Source organism: Pinus tabuliformis, chromosome 3_1 (assembly GCF_031772625.1).
Source record: "Pinus tabuliformis cultivar Carrire ecotype Pingquan chromosome 3_1, CPIR1, whole genome shotgun sequence".
In the NCBI taxonomy this organism is placed as follows: Eukaryota; Viridiplantae; Streptophyta; class Pinopsida; order Pinales; family Pinaceae; genus Pinus; species Pinus tabuliformis.
Window position 1 is genome coordinate 486,315,595 of NC_142301.1, and position 7,613 is coordinate 486,323,207.

Consider the following 7,613-nt stretch of genomic DNA (forward strand, 5'->3'; position numbering starts at 1 on the left):
CAAGCATGAAATTTCCATAAACCAAGGGCTCCTAAGTCCCTAAAAGTGTTGTTCTAACCCCTAAAGGAACAAGGTCAACTGATTACAACTTCTCCCAGAAGTTCTCCATGAAAAACTGCTCAGAATTGGTCAAAACAGGATCATTTCAGCTGCTCCACAGGCCAGGTGCATTGCATCTCACCTAAGTACACTGTGAGGGTGCATTGCATTTCAAAAATCCCTTCTATGGGGTGCGATGGGTGAGAAATGACAAATGGCAGTGTCATTCCGCGAGGTGGAGAGGCAATGGAAGCTTCCAGAAACTTCTCCTGTGACACTTGCCTCTCTGAATTCGACCAAGGATGAGTAAGAGATCATCAATCTCCAAGTGGAAGCAAGAACTATCAGAGGGAAGACACTAATCAAATCATAAGTTGACTCATCTCCCTTACAGATATCTATATATGGATCCCCCATCCCAGAGATCCAGAGGCTGGAATTTTGCATATCGTAAGGAATTGATGTTGGTTTCTTGAGACAAACATTAGATTGTTGGGTGATCTAAGCTTTGTATGAGGTGAAGAGGGGCTTCCTTGCTGAGAGGTTGATGCTAGGTCAGAACAACTGGTTGTAACTCCTCTTGGCTTCTTCTTGTTTATCAATAAAAGCTATTCAAGTTTTCCTCCATTCTTTTGTATCATTCATGTTTGTTGCATTTGTATGGTCAATTTAAATCTGATCCTAGATTGTTTATGATTATAGATCCATGTCTTTGTATAGTGTTATGCTACTATGATCTTACAGGTACTCTGTGAAGCTGGGCGTGCAAGGGAACAAGTAGCGAAAGACTATCAAAGAAGAGAGGAATCGAACCAGGAGATTAGCGCAAGACAGAGGTTGGTCTTCTTTGTTCCTCTCTATCTATACTTCATAAAGGAAAAATGAAAGTAGCTTTACTTTGTTTGTTTCTAAGGCAGCTGTCACACCTTAGTGGGATAAGCAGTTATGAGTAGACACTTTTCCCTGTAACAAAATGGCGACTCCACTGGGGACGAATTAGTTTGTTTGTTTATCTTCCTTGTTGTCTATTTCATAAACTTACAAGTAGCATTCGAACTGCATTTGCCATAGCAAATGCAAAGTAGATAAATGCTACTTCAGTCCATTTACGGGATCTGTTTATGATTTAAACAGTTGAATCAAAAACTCTCTGATTGCCCTTGTGATAGCTCTTAGATCCTCCTTAGATCTACCCCTGATTCTTGAATTACTGATTACCTTTTGCTCAGCCAAAACCCATGAACTGAACTACAAACTGTGACCCGGAACCCAAGAAAAGTCTTGTTTCTGGCCCAACGTAGGTACTGTTATGAGAATCTAAAATTTAGCGCACTTCCCGAGTGTAGAAGGTGCGCTGCATTTCAAATTCCCTGTGTTGCAGGTGCGCTGATCAGGCTAGGCTTTGTGTGGTTTTGGTTTCTGTGATTCATTCTTTCTAGTTCTATTCCTGAATTTTGCTGCCTGTGATCAGTATATGTCTGTTTGAAACCCCTTTTCCTTGTTGTTATTCTACCTCCTTTGTACAAAAGAACTGTAAATGTTTTTGTGTGTTTGTTGAGTCATTTTCAGTTCTCCTTTGCAAAAGTAGTGTAATCGTACTGTCGTCCTTTGATTTGAAACTGTTGCAAGTGTCGATTTCAATCGTAGGAAAGAGTTTGATTGCTGTTGATAGTCGATTATCCTGTTACTATTGTTTTTGGTCTGAATTTGTAATTTTTCTAGTGTCAAAAACAAGTATTCATTTCAAAATCGTAAGGTGTTGTGATTGTCTCCATTTTTTATTTCGAAAAGAAACTTGTTGATATTGGTCGCTTGAAAAGAAATTCAGATTTGTGCATCAACTTTCTTCTTATCATTCATATACTAATAAAGTGAAAAACAAATACATGCATGTGCATTTGCATTTAGACAGTCTGATCGGTTTGATTTAGGAAAGTGCATTTAGAGTGTGCTCTTTTCTCTTTGTGAAAGAATTCTGTCTTTCTTTCCTTAGTAGCTAGGATTTTCATTGCACAAAGAAGATAAAAAGATTGTTTATCATCTTAGATTGCATTTTAGGAATTACATCTACATCTCGCGGTGAACCTGAAAGGCAAACTTCATAAACAAGATCAACTATAAAATAAATTCAATGAATCTAACAACGCTTTGGAACCTAACGCACAACATTTATAAGTCTAGGCTAGAGACGTATTCCGGCGTCGTAAAGCCTGGTAACTGTTGTTCTCACTGATGGTTGGGTGATTCCTCCACTTTGAGACAATAAGTACCAGTACGAACTTGTGCTCCCACGTACCGTCGAGTATATTTTGGGAGACCACAATAGGCTTAATCCTTTATCCATAGGAAGCCATGTTTGCTGCCCTATCAATCGCAATGCACTGAACACAGGATTCAGGAATATTGACTACCGTACCGTAAAAAGCATTCTACAATTTTGCGATTGGTTTGGTAATCCCTCTACCTAGATTTCCAGAGCAGTCCCTTTCGTTCCTTTTCAGACTCTTTAACAGAAAAGGTCCATCTGAGCACTTGTCACTCCAGGCTCATTAAAAATCAAAGGAGACTAGAGTCATCTTTTATTTTTTCTCGACTCTTAAAAATTGAAAAAACAAGTTGTGTCAAAGCGTCTAAAATTTATTTTAAACAGAATATTCATTACCCTTTCCTACGTTGATCTTGGGTTGAGAAAATGGAATCCACCAACCAAGGAATTCCCCTCGGAGGAAATCCTAGTCCCTTCTCCTCTTGGGGAGATGTTGGTGCACCCCATATGGCCACATTGTCGCTTCCAGGACTGACAATCGGCTTTCCTGTATGGCTCTTCTCAACCTCTATCGTTCAGAACACCGCAATTCCTGAACAATCGAGTCAGCAACTAGACGATTCCAGATTTACCCACCAACCTTCTACTTCCTCCAATTCTTCCTCTCCTCCTTCCTCTTCTCTTGATGGGGCTAGTAAAGCCAAAAGTCAAGTACCTGAGAAGAAGAAGGAAAAGAAGAAGAAGGAGCCAAAAGCGAATGGGGGCAAATGAGCGTCGTCTAGCAAAAATCCACACATTGCACCGACCAGGCCTAAATCGCCATCTGTCATTTGCAAAGGAGACGACTATCATAGAGATTGTCCTTGCATCCCTCAGATCTTAAGGGATTGGTCTCCTCGTTTGCACAACCCGGTGTCGTCAACCTCTGCTGATCATGTTGAAAACACACCGTCGACTAGTGAAAGTGAAGCCCCAGGACAAAAAAGAGAATATAGATTTCCTTGTAAACTGTGCGAAGGCGATCATGCCGTCCACCGTTGTCCCTTATTAGACGAGGCTAAAAGAGTTTTGGACGATCATCCGGTTTCACCGTTACGACTTCCTCTTGGATATAAGAAACACTTGCCGAGTTCGTCACTAGTTGAAAATCCAGCTGGCCCGCTCAGGTGGTCAGCTAAAGCATCCATCATTGAACACAAACCATTTGAACCCATACCAGACGAAAGTCAAAAGGTCGAGGCGGCAGTTGACCAGGTCTTGCCTTCAGAGGTTCCATCTTCAGATGATACAGTCACCGAAGAGAACAAGGATGACACCGTCCAAATTATTTTCGTAAGAACAGACTCCAATGAACATGGGGGCAATTTACCTGTTCCTTTACCGAAGGAAGGAATTTCGTCAGAGTCATACCCGGCCGTCTATCCGGTCCCACCTCCAAGCAACCTAGTTGTCTCCTTTGATTGGAATCAACTAGGCAGACCCCGTTTACCAGCTAGTGTACCATTCTGAATCATTGTTCAAATATATAGAATGGTTATGGCTGGTGCCATCATAGATGAAGGGGCTTCTGTGAGTATCCTTTCGTCGACTGCTTGGAAATCGCTTGGTTCGCCATCGCTTTTGCTTGAGATGAGAAATCTAACAGGCTTTGACAAAGGAACCAGTCGACCGTTAGGGATCCTTCCCAATGTGCCCATAACATTGAGAGGGAAAACCGTTCAAATGAATGTAATGGTAGTTCAAGGACCCCTGGATTATAATCTACTCCTTCGATGAGACTATATTTATTGCATGGGAGCGATTGTCTCCTCACTCTTTAGAGTAATGTGTTTTCCACACGAAGGAAGAGTGGTCAAGCTCGTAGACCAGCTTTCATTTCCTGGATCACACAGAGCAAATAGTCATATACCATCCTTGAATGGTCTTTTCACGCAAGAAATGTCTCAATCCCCAGTCCGTCTGCCCGATGAGTGCGAGTAATCTGGGGGACATGACTGAAACCCAGGGGGCATGCATCTTGGCCTGCTTCGGTAGGAAAACTTCGGGTATAGGGTAGGTTTCCGTGAGAGAATATGACTAGTCTGTACTCCCATCGGTGATTGGAAGAGGGGGTTATTCTGGAATAAGATTCTCATGTCAAAGTTATGTGGGTTGGCAGGCATTACCACTCACGTTTGTTTATTTCGATAAACACCGCCAAAGAAGTGTTTTGTTTACACCGTAAATAGAACAATCTTTGGTAACCTGTAAGAGGTAGACCTCTCCCGCTAAAACAAATGTTTTAACGGAAAGAAGAAGAGGTAATTTTGAAACTCTGTTTTATACCTGGGAGCATGCAAACCTTTTGGCATGCAAGCAAAGAGCGACTATTTATTTTTTTAAATTTGTAGGTCCTCTAACCCTTTAAACTCGTAGGATTGGTTGTTTCCTAACTTGCATAAAGAAAGGATGTCGGGTAAAACTCTAAAAGTTGCCGTTTTTATATATGAGACATTCTTATCACACGACTGGATTAATCGAGCAAATTTAGCATGGACTTCATGCTCGTTAAAAAATAAACATAAGCAATGAGCACATCTTGCCCCAGAGTTTAAGCTCATTAAAAAATGAACCAATGTTTGGTAAATAACCATCGTGAATGTAATACTTCAACCGTTAAAGCCTTGGTTGTGTTTGCACCATCACCTCCACTTTTGTATTAACCGATCATTCACCTCCATTTGATTGTTTACCCATTTTGGGGAATCGTTGCGAAGAGTGATCTCACTAGCCATCCTTGTAACACTGCCGTGATTGGAAAATTCCAAACCTTACCTGGAATTAGTTGTTACCCATTTTATCACTCGTTCCTCAAAAGACGAGTCTTCTTTAAGCTCTTTTCAATTGACTCATAAAATATGAAAAGATTGCCGAGCCATTGGCCTCTCTAGCTCGTTAAAGGGATCGGAAGTGCTATCCCTCCTCTAAATTTTAATCTTTTTGGACCTGAGGGATTACTACACAAAAAGATCAAGCGCTTGTTTTGTTCGGCTCGTTAAAAGTATCAAAAATTCATCCCTTCTGTATTGTTTTATACATTTTCGGACTTAAGGGATTAGATGACGAAAAAGGAATTTTGGAGTTTCCTTTACGTTCCTTTTCAGACTCTCTAAAATTGAAAAGGACCGAGTTATCTTTGTCGTTAAACTTGTTAAAATTTTAATAGCGACAAACTTGTCTATAGACGAGAACGAGTTTCACTATTGCTAGGCTCGTTAAAACATAGCGATGGGTTTGCCCGAAGGGAAAATTATAGAACAAGCATATGTTATCCTCCTCAAGCTTGATAAAAATAAATAGGTACTGGTCAGCAATGACTGGGGAAAAATTGGGAAGAAAACTTGAAGAAACTTTGTTGGTAGCAAGTCGCTCTTGAACATGACACTTTCACTCCGCATCCAAGTCGGGTTGGGTTGTTTCATTCACCGGTCACATCACCATGGTCCCATCATACCATCCACATTTGGGGTTAATCCTACCAATCCATCACGTCAGTGTCGCTGATATGTTCAAGAGAAGTCATTCAGAGAATTCACCTGTGTCTCGCCCACTACAATACATTTATACTCCATTCTTTCACGACCGCCACCCTGAACCTTATATCACCAAATCGTTTTCACCTCCATTAAAATCATTTGCTTCGTTCTGCATCATTGATGTGGGATTCATTAAGGCCCTCCTGTGAAGGATCACTTCTTGTCGACATCAGCTCATTATCCAAGAATTTGATCTAGGAACACCCCATTCAGTACTTTGAAGCTTGCATGCCTCAATGGCAAGTTTCTCACTTCCGGCGACATGTTTACATCAATGACCTTCGACCGAAAGATTTTGCGTGGTGTTCAACACCAAGTCCTTTATTCACACCACGTGAATTGTACTGCAGTACCTTGAGGGTCATTATCATTATCGTTGATTCCTCTCGCGCTTGTTAACAGCTTATATCATTGGCTGGTAGTCAAGCGATGTCTTTCCATGTTCAACTTCAGAACATCTCTCACATGGATAGACTTGTACTTCGAGGGAAGATCGAACGAGATTGAAGACCCTGGATCTAGTTTCATCCATCCGGGCTGCGATATATATTTAGGAAAATAAAGACATCAAATGTACATCATTGTTGCACAGATAATCATCCAATCAAAGGGTTGATGGCTCTATCAGAATCATCAGTCTACACTCAGACGATTGTTTGTCTTATGTACATGAAAATGAATTTATAAAGCTGAGCATGGGAATGCCCGCCATAGCTAGATCATGAAAATATTATGAAGATAATGTATTGTATTGTATCTTATTACACGTCTCCTCCCAGCTTGAAAGAACTTCGGATCCTCATAATAACGCATTTCACCCGACATCAAAAGATTAATGACCTCATGCTTTAGGGGGCAACTGTTATAGACATTTTTGGGCACTACAACTCCAAGCATGAAATGTCCATAAACCAAGGGCTCCTAAGTCCCTAAAAGTTTTTTTCTAACCCCTAAAGGAACAAGGTCAACTGATTACAGCTTCTCCCAGAAGTTCTCCATGAAAAACTGCTCAGAATTGGTCAAAACAGGATCATTTCAGCTGCTCCACAGGCCAAGTGCATTGCATCTCACCTAAGTACACTGTGAGGGTGCGTTGCATTTCAAAAAGCCCTTCTATGGGGTGCGATGGGCGAGAAATGAAAAATGGCAGTGTCATTCTGCGAGGTGGAGAGGTAATGGAAGCTTCCAGAAACTTCTCCTGTGACACTTGCCTCTCTAAATTCGACCAAGGATGAGTAAGAGATCATCAATCTCCAGGTGGAAGCAAGAAATATCATAGGGAAGACACTAATCAAATCATAAGCTGACTCATCTCCCTTACAGATATCTATATATGGATCCCTCATCCCAGAGATCCAGAGGCTGGAATTTTGCATATTGTAAGGAATTGCTGTTGGTTTCTTGAGACAAACATCATATTGTTGGGTGATCTAAGCTTTATATGAGGTGGAGAGGGGCTTCCTTGCTGAGAGGATGATGCTGGGTCAGAACAACTAGTTGTAACTCCCCTTGGCTGCATTTGTATGGTCAATTTACATCTGATCCTATTTTGTTTATGATTATAGATCCATGTCTTTGTATAGTGCTATGCTACTGTGATCTTACAGGTTCTCTTTGAAGCTGGGCATGCAAGGGAACAAGTAGCAAAAGACTATCAAAGAAGAGAGGAATCGAACTAGGAGATTAGCGCAAGACAGAGGTTGGTCTTCCTTTTTCCTCTCTATCTATACTTC